General features: G+C 39.5%; 1 pseudogene; it reads right to left on the bottom strand.

Moving 5' to 3' along the window:
* Nucleotides 1-12,581: 12,581 nt before the first annotated feature.
* On the bottom strand, nt 12,582-13,072 carry LOC115283326 (annotated as a pseudogene).
* Nucleotides 13,073-14,072: the final 1,000 nt, after the last annotated feature.

Genomic DNA, 14,072 nt, shown 5'->3' on the forward strand with positions numbered 1-14,072 from the left:
AAGCTGCTAGTCTGGGGACCACACTTTGAGAACCACTACTCGAAGGCAAAAAAGAAAGAAAAGCTCAACTGAAGAGAAGACTGATTTTTATGTGGACAATTTATAACTGATAGCACAGTTTAAAATCAGTGGTAGAGATATTCTATACAATCATTTCAGATGAGAAATAATATCAGCTTCATTAAAATATTAATTAATGTATTTGGGGACAAATAGATCCAAGGGAAAGAAAAAGTCCTATACAGGATTAAGAGCACCAAGTGCTGAATTTGTTTAATAAAAACACAAAATGCTCCTAGAAAGATGTGTATAACATATAACACATAACACATGCATAGCTTAATGGCTAGTTTCCCAGTCATCTGTTTTGGGAACAAAGAAAGACAGAAAACCTCAGTCTCTCCTGAGGCAGCCTCCAGCGCTACTACCTACACTAACTGCTCCCACCTGATCCCCGTGCATTTACGTCGCACACCTGTCACTCCACCTGGTAGCCTTCCAGGTCATGCCTGCCAACCTTCCAGATGTTTGTTATTTTAGAATTCACTGCTGTTTCCCCAAGATCCTCTAAGATTATTCGAATTACTGCAACATACAAACTTTGATGATGTACTCTGAAAAAAACTTCTGCTTTGAGAACTGTTTCACAGTCCAGTTTCCCAATTTGCATTTTACAGAGCATTTATTTTCAAAACCATGTGATGGGCAAGCCATTTTCCTAAAGTTATGTCTTGGTTTCTTGCTGCAATCCAAAAATCCTTGAAAAGGGGTGCTTGGGTGGCTCAGTCAGTTAATCATCCGGCTTCGGCTCATGTCATGATCTCACGGTTTGTGGGTTCGAGCCCCGCATCGGGCTCTGTGCTGACAGCTCAGAGCCTGGAGCCTGCTTCAGATTCTGTCTCCCTCTCTCTATGATCCTCCCCTGCTCGCACTGTCTCTCTCTCTCTGTCTCTCAAAAAATAAATTAAAAAATATTAAAAAAATTAAAACAAAAAACAAAAATGCTTGAAGATGTTTGCATGAAAATCCAGGGGCAAAATTATAAATTTGTAAAAGCCCACAACCATCTTCCTTTAAGATTCTATTTTCACAAAGCTAAATTTATCAATGTTTCCCATGGAGAGCAAAGGCGCAAGAACTCCGCCAGGTGAACAGTGGTGTTGCTGGGCTTCCCCCGTCATAGCATTCAAGGGAACCAGAACGCCTAGCAAAGCAAACTATGAAATGAGGAAGAAGGGAAAACAGTGACAGCCTCCATCAAAGTTTCTCAGCTTCAATAAACAGGACTTCACCACGAAGTCTTTTCACGTCATACCACCTGCTTCTCCTTTCCCCTCAACATGGACTCTGGATGCTCAAAGCATCACAGCATAACAGCCCTCAAAAATTACTGTATTGGGGCATAATTCAAGCTTTTTTAGCCCTCAGGATCTAATTCAACAAAGTGACTTCTACGTTAATTTAAGAACTTTCCCCTTTGGTTGTGGAATGCAGGCTCAAGATCATTAGCCAAAAACTATTATCCAACACCCCTAGGCTCCAAAACACCGTGGTTGGTGCATAGAAAGATAAGAGAGGGAAGCTGGAGTCTGTGACCTGAGTCAGTTTATTTTTGAAATGGCTCACGAAAGCGTCCTAAAACCTTGGCATAAGCAGAGGAGAACCAATATTGCTACATAAAAAAGTATAGTAATAGGGGCACCTGGGTGTCTCAGTCAGTTAAGGGGCCGACTTCGGCTCAGGTCATGATCTCACAGTTCATGGGTTCAAGCCCTGCGTCGGGCTGTGTGCTGACAGCTCAGAGCCTGGAGCCTGCTTCGGATTCTGTGTCTCCCTCTCCCTGACCCATCCCTACTCACACACACACACACTCTCTCTCTCTCAAAAATAAATAAAACATTAAAAATGTTTTTAATATAGTAATAATAGAATATTAATCTCAATTAACTAGAATGGGGTGTTGAAGCTGGTGCAGTTTTCTATTCTAGGAACATAAAGCAGAACATTTTTTTTCTTATTGTTCCAATATTGTTGCTAGCACATAGCTGTAGTGGGTTTTGGGGACTGGCTTGCTCAATTCTGTTCCAACCCCCATCTGTGCCTTCCTGGATTACAGACTTGAAAGCAATAAGCTTTATTTTCTAGACTCCCTTACAACTAAAAATCGTGGGTGAGATTTAGACTGTACATAACAGATGCACACTCATCCAATACTTGGATTTGAAACCAAGTTATGTAGGAAGAGAGGCCAGGTGTGAGAAATTCATCTGGGGGACACAGATGGTAGCTGAAGTGGCCTGCTGCCAACGCTAGCAGCTGAGGCCATGGTTTCCTGATGTAGCAGAAGTGGCTTCCCTATCACAGCAAAGGCAGTGGCTTCCAAGCCGGCACTTTGGTGGCAGTAGCCCACTCAGCCTGTGGGAGGAGCAACAGTGTCCCTGGAGACCTGGTTTGGTGGTTTGTTTCAAAAGTCAACCCTGGCGGGGCGCCTGGGTGGCTCAGTCCGTTAAGCGGTTAAGCGTCCGGCTTCGGCTCAGGTCATGATCTCATAGTTTGTGAGTTCGAGCCCCGCGTCGGGCTCTGTGCTGACAGCTCAGAGCCTGGAGCCTGCCTCAGATTCTGTGTCTCCCTCTCTCTCTGACCCTCCCCTGCTCGCACTGTCTCTGTCTGTCTCTCAAAAATAAATAGAAAACAAAAGTCAATCCTGGCAATGCAGTTCATAGTCTGTCTCTTCAGGCCTTTCAATGATATTGCCATGTAACATACCCCTTAGCATTCCCTTTCCGCCTAAGCCAGCTCTAACGGATTCTGTCTCTGTAAGTAATCTCCAATAAATACAGTAGATGTTCACTTCCCTGCCTTCATAAACACAGTGTGATAAATGCACTTGATGAATAGGTGCCTTAAAATTCTTCAAAATCATTGTTAACAAAATAAAAGAGTTTTTGTTCAAATGAAATTAATGCTAAATCACTTTGAACTTCCAGGAGAGACGTAACTTCCTCTGAACAAGAATCTCCTTTCATACTATCATAGCAAATAAAATATTAGGTCTATGGAAATAAGGAAACCAAGTGAAGAGAATGCAGAAAGCATAACCCATAATGAAATCAATAAATATGGCTGTGTGTTGGTAGTGGGTTTAATGTTTCAATGGCTTCAAAAAGTATTTCACGTACAGACTCTAATAACTGTCCAAGAAAAGACAATGATGTCTTGGAATGGGGTGATAAGAATGGATGGATAGTAGAGCAAAGATGGTGAGTGTCACAGTCTGCATCCTTCCAGAAGCAAGCAGTGAGAGGACAATTTGAATGCAAGTACTGTACTTTTTTAAGAGAGAAAATCTGTAGAGGAGTAAGCAAGTGTATTAGTTTTCTATTGCTGTTGTAGCAAATTACCACAAATGTGATGGCTTAAAATGGTACAAAATTATTCTCTTCTACTTCTGGAGGTAGGAAGTCCAAAAATCACTTTCACTGGGCTGACATCAAGGGGCCGGCAAGGCTAGTTCCTTCTGGAGGCTCCAGGGAAGAATGCATTTTCATTCCTCTTCCAGCCTTCTAGGGGCTGTCAGGATTCCTTGGCCTCTGGCTTCTTCCTCCATCTTAATGCATCCCCCAGGGTCGCCTGTGTGGCTCAGAATTAGAATCTCACTCTTGATTTTCAGCTCAGATCATAGTCCCGCAGTTTGTGGGTTTGAGCCCTGCATAGGGCTCTGAGCTGATAGTACGGAGCCTGCTTGGAGTGATCTCTCTTCCTCTCTCTATGCCTCTCCCTGCCTCTCTCTCTCTCTTTCAAAATAAATAAACTTAAAAAGCTGAAACCTTTTCCTCTAAGATCAAGAACAAGGCAAAGATACCCACTCTTTTCACACTTATTCAACATAGTACTGGGAAGTCCTAACCAGAACGGTTAGGCAACAAAAAGAAATAGAAGGCATCCAGATAGAAAAGGAATAGTAAAATTGTCTGCTTGCAGATGGAATGATCTTAAATATATAAAACCCCAGAGCCTCCACCAAAAAAGCTGTCAGAACTAATAAACAAATTCAGAAATTTTGCAGGATATAAAATCAACACTCAAAAATAAATTGCATTTCTATACACTAAAGATGAGAAATTGAAAAAGAAATTCAGAAAACAATATACATATAAAACAGGACAAAATCCACTAGGAATTATTTAAATTGATAAGAAAATTCCATAAAGTGGTTGCACACAAAAAAATATAAAGAAATTAATAGTTTTCCTTCCCCAAAGTAGACAAAAATAAATAAATACTTGAAAAACAGATCACACGTATTTGAGCAACAAAAACATAGATTGCCCATCTATTTAATAGGCAGAACCCCTATGATAAAAATTATAAAATTCTACTAAAACATATAAAGATAAGAATAAACACATAGAATTGTGCCATACTACTGGCTTTCATAACAGATGGTTATAAAGATACCAATTCTTCCTAAAATAATTTATACACTGAGTGCAATTCCAATCAAAATTTCCTTTTTAAAAATATGCATCTCAGAAATGTGTGTTGTGATTCCATCTTTCACCCTGACCACCTTCGTTAATTAGATGACTTAAATGAGTAATGAGATTTAAAAATTTTTAAGTAACGAGTAAGATGAAAAAACTAAAGCTTTGGCCTATGATATCATCAATGGGATTATGGGAATATCCTGGGCTTTTGAAAAACCCAATGTTCAAGAATCACAACACATGTCCATGACATTCCATCCTGTCTCAAACAAGGCTACTGCTCTTCACTCTGTATTTCCTCTTCTATTAAACAGAGTCACCTGGTGATTACCTCCAACAACTTTTCCCCCCTCTAAACTACTTAAAATTTAGTATTTATGAACATCTTAGGTATTTACTAGTTATCTATTGCTTATGAATATGGTGGATGACCCAAAGGCCCCAAATGTCTAAAACAGTCAAGATTCTTCACATGCTGAAGATCATGAGATGCAAAAAACAGACGAGGAAAAGATGGAGGATGAGTGCAATCATTGTTTGCAACATCAGGCTGATTATCACAAATCCCTATGGTGTTCCTCCAACCTCACTATTATGCCCTGCAGAAGAGGTTGTCCAATGCTAGGCTGATTTGAAAGATTCTTTTTCTTTTCTTAATTTTAATTCCAGTATAGTTAACATACAGTGTTACATTAGTTTCAAACATACAATATAGTGATTCAGTGATTCTATACATTACTCAGTGTTCATTGTGATAAGTGTACCCTTAATACCCTCCACCTGTTTCACCTATCTCCCCACTCACCTCCTTTCAGGTAATCACGAGTTTGTTTCTATAGAAAAGAGTCTGTTTTCTGGTTTCCTTTTTCCTTTTTTTTTGCTCTGTTTCTTAACTTCTACATTTGAGTGAACTCATGTGGTATTTGTCTTTCTCTGACTGACTTATTTGACTTAGGATTATACACTCTAGGTCCATCCATTCTGTTGCAAATAATAAGATTTCATTCTTTTTTATAGCTGAGGAACATTCCATTTTGTGTGTGTGTATAGTAAAACCTTGGATTGAGAGTCACTTGTTCTGCAAGTGCTCCACAAGACAAGCAAATATTTCTAATAAATTTTAAATTCATAAACGAGTGATGTTTTGCAATATGAGTAATACGTGACACCAAACATCACATGATCACAACTGAGCCAATGGTTCCCCCCGCTTCACTGCGGGATTGTGAGTGTTCATCTCCATGCCCAGATGATCAGTCTCAGGCCACGGTGTTTGGCAGAAATCAGTGATTTTTCAGAATGTTGGAAAGTGCCCACAACTGGCACTAGTGTATTTTCTGTCACTTCAAAGCACCTATGGACAGTTCTGTGCTTTTCCAGACAAGAGTAAGCTCAGGAATGCCCTGCTTCATTCTGAGTCAGGCTTCCTGCAGATCTAGACCCTTTCCTCTGCTGTCAGCTACATTAACTAAAGCCTATGACGAGTTAATACTGTACTGTAGTCAACATCCGTGAGAGCATATACAGTGGCCCCCATGCCGAAAATACTTGAAAAGAAAGGCAGTAAGAAGAAGGAGATGATTATGGTGCAGGTTAAGAAGGAAATCATCGGGAAGTATGAACGAGGTATGCAAGTGGCCAAAATTGCAAGATGTTATAAGAACTCTACATCTGCATTTCATCGGCAGAGGAGGGGGAGAAGGCGGCGAAGGAATCCCTTACTTCAAATGGGATTAGAAAGATGTGTAAAATGTGGGAAACGGTGCAAAATTTTGTAGAAAAGTAGCACCCGAATAAGGCTGTAGCAGTGCAAGCAATGAATCTGTTTAACGACAATGCAGTGTCACGTTCCCACCAAATCCGCAAAAGGAGGAAAAGGCACGTGTCATTGGATAGGTTCTTTGTTAAAGTTGCACGAAAAGAAAATGATTCCACTGAGGCAATAGATAATAGTGATTCCATTAGTGATAAGGAAAGTTGTCCTGCACACTAACCCTCCCTCTCTCTTGTCCCCCCTCACACCAGCCACGAAGGTTTTCAAAAGTAAGTGCAGATTAATTTGTTTATTTTTCTCTCTATTTTGTATTTTCTTTATTATTTTGTATTATATTACAGTTTATATGAATATTTTTGAGTTGTGGACGAAATCATCTAAATTTCCATTATTTTTTATGGGGAAATTCACTTAATATACAAGTGCTTTGGATTCCAAGCATGTTTCCGGAACAAATTATGCTAGCAAACAAAGGTTTTACTGCATATATATATTTTTTTTAAAGTTTATTTATTTATTTTGAGAGAGAGGGGGAGAGAGAGAGCACAAGGAAGGGGCAGAGAGAGAGAGAGAGAGAGAGAGAGAATCCTAAGCAGGTTCTGAGCTGTCAGCACAGAACCTGATGCAGGGCTTGAACTCACAAACCACGAGATCATGACCTGAGTTGAAACCAAGAGTCAGACAGACACTTAACTGACTCAGCCACCCAGGTGCCCCAAATCACTATATTTTTTAATAATGTCTCCTTTTCAGCAGTTGCAGTATGTCTTAGTCAATTGTGTTTCTTTTGAGGAATATATTATGGCCTTGGGAGAGGGCCGACAAAAACTGAAGAGGGCCGATGCATTTCTTGGCTCTGTACTTAAGCAAATCAAATAACTTTCTTCTCTCCTTTTCCCCCAAGGTGTCTTAGTTTGAAATAAATGTGATCCATTTTCAGTAAAAGAGAGACTATAAGTTGGCCTTGGGTTTAATGACATCAAAGCATGTGATAAATGAAGAACACAAAGCCAGAGAAAAATGCATTAGGAGGCCATGTTGGACTCGACTGATAATTGACAAGACCTTCCCCTAGAGATTGGTTTTGAACATCAGTGAATTATGAAAGGCAATAGGGAGAAAGTTACTTAGCCAAACCTAGAAGGGACTTTGTTAAATTTGAGACTGTTACATGTAATCAAATGCCACTTGACAATTTCTAAAACATTTTTTATGGGCCATTTACCACAAAGGTGTTTATTTTATGTATGTATGTATTTACTTATTTAATGGCCTCATTCAACAATTGATAGTACTGTAGAGGACCACTGTCAGCTTTCCATAAAGGATTTCCAAATCAGCACAAACTCAGCCATTCTAAAAGGCACAGTTCCCAATTCTCTCCACTCTTCAACTCTGTACAGGAACTACTTGTCCTAAATCCATGTCTTTTTCTAGTATCTTCATAAGGGTTTACTAAGTATACTTTTCTGTTTTCGATCATCTAACATCCAAGTCAAAAGGCATTAAGCAAAACAACCATCAGTCAAGTCCATTCAAAAGACACAACTCTTGGTTTAAATATTAATCATGAGATTGAGATATAGCCATCCCTCTTCCTCCTTTTATATATTGACTCCAAGATGCAGATGTAGGCTTCTTGTAAAATCTTGCAATTTTAGCCACTCGCATACCTAGTTCGTACTTCTTGATGATTTGCTCCTTAACTTCCACCATAATCATTTCCTTCTCTTACCACCTTTCTTTTCAACCTTTTTCTGCATGGGAGCCACTGTATATGTGCTCATGGAGGCTGACTACAGGACAGTATTAATCAACTCTTGTCACAGACTGTAGTTAATGTCACTGGCAATAAGGCAGGAGAGGAAAGGGTCTGTATCTGTAGGTAGCCTGTAGAAAGAAGCAAAGCATTCCTAAGCTCACTCTTGTCTGGAAAAGCAAAGGACTGTCCATGAAGTGATAAAAAAAAAAATACACTAGTGCCAGTTGTGAGCACCTTTCAACGTTCTGAAAAATCACTACTTTCTGCCAAACACCGTGGCCTAAGACCGAGCATCCGAGTGTGGGAGATAGTTACCCACAATCCCCCAGAGAGAGAAAGAGAGAGAGAGAGAGAGAGAGAGAGAGAGAGAGAGAGAGAGAGAGAGAGAGAAGAACCATTGGCTCAGTTGTGATCACGTGACATTCGGCATCACACACTACTCATATTGCAAGACACTGCTCGTTTATCAAGTTAAAATTTATTAGAAATGTTTGCTCGTCTTGTGGAACACTCACAGAACAAGTGACTCACAATCCAAGGTTTTACTGTATAGTCTTTTGGCTAAAAAAAAAAAAATCAAATCGCCTCATTATGGACATGGATCAGAATAATGCAAACAACTGCATTTCATATGAAGATTCATCTCAATGGAAGCTGGGATTAATGCTAAAATGGGGGAGTGTTTGAAAAAACAAAACAGTCCTTCCTTAGGTAGCTAAGTGTCTGAGCTGCTGATTACATAACCCCTGGAACTGGACACACATCATGAATAATGAGGCTTCTCTGTGGCAGCTTTTCTAGAAACCACACACTTGTTTACTTTTACTAAAGAAAGAGGTTAATGTAAGTTAAAGAGTATAATAAATAACGTGTCTGTGAACACATATTTCTAAGGGATAAATCTTTCCCCCCCCAAATCAGATTGTTTTATGGATTGGGAGAAAAGTAAAATACATGCTCACTGAGCCACCAGAGACCATTTATCTGGATCTCAGGGAGATATAGCCTTAGATAACCTTTGGCACAATAAACTAATAAATAAAATTAAGGAATTTAAAAATCAGTTAATATCCGTACATAAAAATTATCCTGGCTGGAGCTTGAGGTGCAATATTTTAAAGGCAATGGTATCAACCTGTTATAGTAACTAAGACAGAAAGGAATTCCTGGTATTCGTTTAGGCAAGATGAACGACCAGGTAAAATTCTATTCTAAACACTCACCTGAACCAGCTACATGATCTATGGGGCTAAGTGCAAATGAAAATGTGTGGTCTTTTATTCAAAAACTAAGAATTTTTGGACAGAGGTAGCAGAGCACTGAACCAAGCACAGAGCCCTTCTCAGCATGGGGTGCCATGTAAGTTCACCCCGAGACTGACTCTGCTTCTCATCACTAAACTCCATTATTTCCTTGGAAATGGCTTGAAGCCTCAAGATTGAAAGGCAGTTTTGTGTACCTTCTGAGTGAATAAATTAAAATTCAAACATGTTTCAGAGGGCTTTAGAGAATAATAAGATGACCTGGAGGAGAAGCCAGTGTTCTGGTTCAGGATGTCTGGGAACCCACTAACAGTAGTTCATCCAAATAGAAATGTATTTATTTCAGGCTCCAAGAATTCTGGGAACAGATAGCCAAGGACGGTTCAGCAGCTCATAAACGGCAGAAGAAACTAAGTTCCTTCTGTCTCTCCCATCCTTCGCAATAGGGCTGACACCCGTAAGCATCACAGACACTCCACGCAGGAAGGAAGAAGTGCAGCACAGCAGATTCTGTTTACAGCTCATCGGCCAGGACGAAGTCATATGTCCAAATTAGCTAGAAGACAGGCTGGAGATAGGAGCGCTGAGCCTTGCAGCCTCCACGGTTAAAGACTGTGAGCTAAGAGAAGCTTGGAACAGATGATGAATAGCTTAGAATACACAGGGTGGAACAGAAATAGGCTGGAATAACTATTTGACATGCATTCATTAAAAAAAAAAAAAGGGACCCCAGCTCTCCATAACTGAGGAAGGAGACCATGTCAGAAAAGCATCTACGGAAGCCTGCTGCCCAGAATGTCCAGATGAACTTGTCAATACATACCTCTCTGCAACCACCACATAGCCCTCCTTGCACTATGCTATTTGTGTATAAGTGCACAGAGGTGGAATGAAGGGATACCGAACATTGAAATCATCAGAGTCCTACTCGTAGTTTTTCCACTCACCAGCCGTGTGGTCCTGTACTACTTCCCACTATATTTACACCATCCACTACAATACGTATCACCTAAAGCAAGAGCTCAAGGAACAGTCATTGAACAAGTGAGAAGGCTACCCTCTCTAAGCGTCAGTTCTCCCAGCTTTCAGTTGGGAGCATAGCTGGCCCACTATATCAAGATGTTTCAAACCAAAAACATATAAACATTGCCTGGCACAGTCTTTAACCCAGTATTGCTTCTCCATAAATGTTACTTTACTTCCTTTCTCAAATACTTGTACTTTCAATGAATTAAAAAAATGGCCCTGGAGTATGATCCATTTTATATACTCAGATTAAGTCAGTGATTAATGATATTCAATTACATTTGAACACTTGTTCTAGAAACATAAGTATGTGAGCCAAAAAGGAATCCATTTCAATTTTAGCTGAAGATAATTGAAATATATATTTCTATAAAGAAGAGGCCAGATCAAAAAACCTTTCTTTGTTCTTTCCCTCTTCATTATTCCAAGAGGTGTCAATTCATTGACATAAACCTAGAAATCGTTTTGATGAGCTTCAGAAGAATAGGAATAAAAAGGACACGATTCAAATAAAGCAAATGCCCACTATTATTTTTAGTTCCAAAACTGGAATGGATAAAACTGAAAACTGCTTACCTCTGCAAAGTGTTAAGGACTGGTCATTCTGAAAACAAATTTATACTTTCTTGAAAATACACTTGGAAAATAATATCACTGTAATAAGATGAAATTCAATGCGAGCTCCTTTCCCAATAAGACCCAACTACAGCAAACAATTTTCTCCCAATCTGTATTTTTGTACCAAATCAGACACGTGAAAAAATAGACTGGGAACCTGATCTGCTCCACAATAAAAAATAAAAGCTGCTCTCTTCATTTAAAAATGTTTCAATTACCTTTTGCCTCATGCCCTATCTTGCAGATGGTTTTCCTTTTTTCTTGATTGATTTCTATCTCACTATAGAAGAGGAAACCAAGTATGACAGCAGATCTATACTCCGTCAATGACACAGCTATCATAATTTTCCAATTGTGGGGTTTAGATACAGTACGCAAGAATTGTGTGGGGTTTTTTCCTCTCTAAAGTAAACGGATAGGAATTGAGCCCTAGCAAAACATCTGTGTGAGTATTTGTGTGTGTGTGTGTGTGTGTGTGTGTGTGTGTGTGAATGTGTCTATGTGGGTGTCTACAGAACATAAAGGATGCTACAGCTTAACTTAAGTGATGACTGTTTTTAACAAAAATTTGTCTTTATTGTTAGTTCTAACTTTTAAGACACATATAAAAATAAAAATTAGAATGTAACATGGGCCACAGTTTGCTCATCAGCAAAGCTGGGCATTAGGTTCTCGTTTCACTGCTAACTGGCTCTATGGCTGTAGTAGCCAGCTTCCAAGATGGTATCCAATGGTCTCTTCCTTCTGGTATTCAGGCCCTTGTACAGTCCTCTCCCACATTAAGCCAGGCTTGATCTGTGTGACCAATAGAACATGGCAGAAGTGATGTGTATCACTTCCAAGAGTAGATCACTCACTCTGATGGAACCTAGTTGACATGAGAACTCTCAAACAGCCCTATGGAGACACCCACATGATAAGGAACAAAGATTTATGACCAAAAGTCACTACAGGGAACTGGAAAGAAGATCTTCCAACCCCAATCAAGCCTTCTGATAACCGTAGTCTTGGCTGACATCTTGACTGCAACCTCAAGAGAGATTCTGAGCCAGAACCACCACATACATAGTTCCCAAATCCCTAACCCACAGAAACTATGGCAGAGTAAATATTTATTTTCTTAAGCAACTAAATTGTGAGGTAACATCACATAGGAATAAGTAACTAATGCAATGACCCAGTAGGAAGAGTCATTCTATGTTTCTATTTCTCAGGTTATTTTTATTCAGTCAACAAATATTTATTGCCTAATATGTCAGGCATTATTAAGATGAAAGAGTTAGACAAAATAATCCTTTTAGAAATAATATTTGATTTTCATGGACAATCACAGAATCTGTCAGACTATTCTTTCAATAGAATCTATAGTTTGCTAGATCTAATGCTCACTTTCACAAAAAGTCCAAATACTACCTGAAACAAATACTATCAATTGGCTGACCCAACAATCACTCCCTTATTCTTTGTCGCTTTCAAACTTTAACACTGGCAACTTTATTAATTGGCTTTCCCAGCTTCCCTTCTCACCAGTAGTGGCCATGTAACATAATCCTGACCAATGAGACAGAAATAAAAATTTACTTAAAGGGTTTCCAGGAAATATTTTGCTTTTTTTTTCTTTTTACAGTCTTGAGGTCTTTCATTTCTTTTTGCATTTATCATGCCATGAATTCATAGGGAATGGGCTCCAGCAGCTCCGGCTCCTTTCCATTGGTTCTCACAAAGTGTGCTTCCCTGGGTGGGGCAGGCTGGTGCTTCAGTTGGACCCAAGTACCCTTCTCCTTGGCTTCCTTCTTCTTCTGGTCATTTTCCTTCGCACGCTTCAGGACGCTATCTCGGCTCTTTGAGTGCTTAATATGCTCGATACGGACATTAATTCTCTTAGCAAGAATCTTTCCCTTGACTTGCTTGTTCACAATGCCCACCGTGTGCCGGGTGACGTGGTACGCTCTCCCTGTCTTGCATTCGTAACGCTTGTGGGGCATCCCTTTCTGAACAGTGCCCCTTCCCTTGATGTCCACAATATTACCTTTCTTGTAGATTCGCATGTATGTTGCCAAAGGAACAACTCTATGTTTCCTAAAAGGCCTAGAGAACATGTAGTACCTCTCCTCTTTCCCTTTGTGTTGGTAATTTTGGCGAATTACAGGAAGATAGCAGTTCCAGATGAAAGGCAGATTGTGCTTTCTTGATAAAAATAGGCAAATATGGCTGGAACCACTCTTTATGCCTTGGATGCTGCTCAATGCCTGAAGCTGTAGCAGCCATCTTGTGGCCATGAGGGAAAGGCCTAGAGATATTAGCTGTGACATAGTTGAGCTGCCAAGCCAATGCCAGGAGCTTCCTGCCTCCAGAGATGCACGACTCTATATTTAAGTCATAAAAGTTGTACTTTCCTTACTTATAGTCAAGTTTAGTCTTAATCAACATAATACCATAGAAAGTGATTGGCTTCAAAAGAAATAATAAGGATGAGTTTTCCCCCAATAGATCTCCTTTGCCTTAAATTCCATGAGTTGCTGAAATGTATTTTTGCTAACATCAGCACCACCACCAATAAAAAAAGCCTCTCCCTTGCCCTTGCCCTCCTAAACAAAATATTAATAATATTTAACATTTCTTGAGTGGTCACCATGAAAAAAGCACTGTTGTAAGTGTTCTTCAAGTGTTAATTCACTTAATCTTCACAATAATTCCTTGAGATCAATACTGTTACGGTCAACATTTTACACAAGAGAAAACTGAGGCACAGGGATTAAGGAAACTTACAAGTTTTCATAACTAACTAATTAATAAAGCTGAAACTTAAACGAAGATCATTTCATTTCTGTCTTCACCATTTTGCTTCCTTATCTGACATTACCAGATAAAGCAACAAACAAGAAAAAATGACAACCATGAGTACCCAAATACACAGGATCTTCCACATTTTGAATTTTTTAAGCTCCTTGAATATTTTCTCTTTCTATAACTTTAAATTGTACATATAGCCAGCAGGTGGAGAAGAGCCAAGCTGAGCAATAGAATAAGATGTGAGACAAGGGAGTTTGGATGGAGGGAAAAACCACACTAAGAGCTATCATCATCATCATCATCATCATCATATCTAACATTTATTGAGTTTCTGCCTTATACTATGCACT

Source organism: Suricata suricatta, chromosome X, assembly GCF_006229205.1.
Source record: "Suricata suricatta isolate VVHF042 chromosome X, meerkat_22Aug2017_6uvM2_HiC, whole genome shotgun sequence".
NCBI classification, from domain to species: Eukaryota; Metazoa; Chordata; class Mammalia; order Carnivora; family Herpestidae; genus Suricata; species Suricata suricatta.